We start from the raw sequence: 1,522 nt of genomic DNA, 5'->3' as shown, positions 1-1,522 counted from the left end.
CCGATCGTTCCTGCTTTATTATCGAATATTTTCCATTTATTTTTAATTATTCATACCATACAATAGGCTTAATTGAATTGATTATCATTTATGATAATTGATTATTATCAGTTATTTTATTGTTTGTCGGAATTATTCAAAAATACAGAAATATCATTGAGCATTGTGCGTACTTTGATTAAATTAACGAATCTAACAAATTTGATAAATTAATATTTCACGTTTCAAATCATTTAAAATTGACAGAGTCTTAAACAACTGTTTAGGTAGGGATTTTTGCAAATATAAATTTTAAATTACAGGAAGAATTGGATAATACAAATTATCTAATTATGATTGATATTTTTGATAACCAGCTTTAAGTTCTGTTTGTTAAATTTTACTGAAAATTTGTTACATCTGTCCGCTGTATCAGAAAAATCAAAGGAAAAAATGATTTTAAAAGTTATCATTTGTTGGAAAAACTTCAATATTATACAATATAAAGTTTTTACAGAATGAGTTTTGTGCTTTCCTTTCCTTTTTAATAAGAATAATAATAAAAATAATAATAATAATAACAATAATAATAACAATAATAAAAAGAGAATAATAGTAATAATAATAATAATAATAATAATAATAATAATAACAAAAAAAGAGAAAAAAAACTTGACATGATAATTTTATTCTTTAACAAAAAAAAAAAAAACATTAAACAATTGAGCAAGTATAATTGAAATTTAAAATGAAATTTTTTTTAAATTAAAATTTTCTACTTCTAAATAAAAATTTGATAACTTTTTTCTGCTTATTACTTACATTTCTTTTTCTTATTTTTTTATTACATATATATGCATACTTTCTTAAAATATGAATTTTTAAAAAATCATTATAAATTTTTTTTTCTATGCTTTATCGATATTTCATATTTTAATATATGCAAAAGAAAATTAAAAAAAGAAAAAAAAAGAAAACTAACCAACATTAACGGTACTAAGATAAGAGACATCTGGCATAATACAATCATTTCCATATACACGGATTATATTCCATAATACATAATTTTCAATTGGTTTGTTGACGATGATAATGGTGATGTGATTTTACCAAAAAAAAAATTATAGCTCTCTAAAGAATTTAAAATTCATCTTAAATTATACAAGAAAAAAAAAATCGCCAGTTATTACTTGTAGAATGGAAATGAATGTGATCCTAATCGTTTTAAAGTTTTCTTTTATTTTTTCTTTCTGTTGAAAATTATGTTAAAATTTTACCATAGTTTTTAATCATTAATAGATATAATCTACTGTAATTTTATGATCAATTATTTCTCGTTTAAATATTTATTAGCAAAGATGAAACTAATGACTATTATTGGGAAAAAGAAAAGCTATGAAATTAATGACTATTTTTCTTTTACTGTTTTTCTTTTTTTTTTGGTCTACTGAAAAAGTGTAATTGTTAATTTTTGCTCACTTTAAATTATTATTATTATTATTATTATTATTATTATTATTATTATTATTATACTATTATTATT

This window comes from Loa loa, assembly GCF_000183805.2.
Source record: "Loa loa unplaced genomic scaffold supercont3.370, whole genome shotgun sequence".
In the NCBI taxonomy this organism is placed as follows: domain Eukaryota; kingdom Metazoa; phylum Nematoda; class Chromadorea; order Rhabditida; family Onchocercidae; genus Loa; species Loa loa.
The sequence above is the reverse complement of the archived record's forward strand: the minus strand, read 5'-3'. Positions refer to the sequence as shown.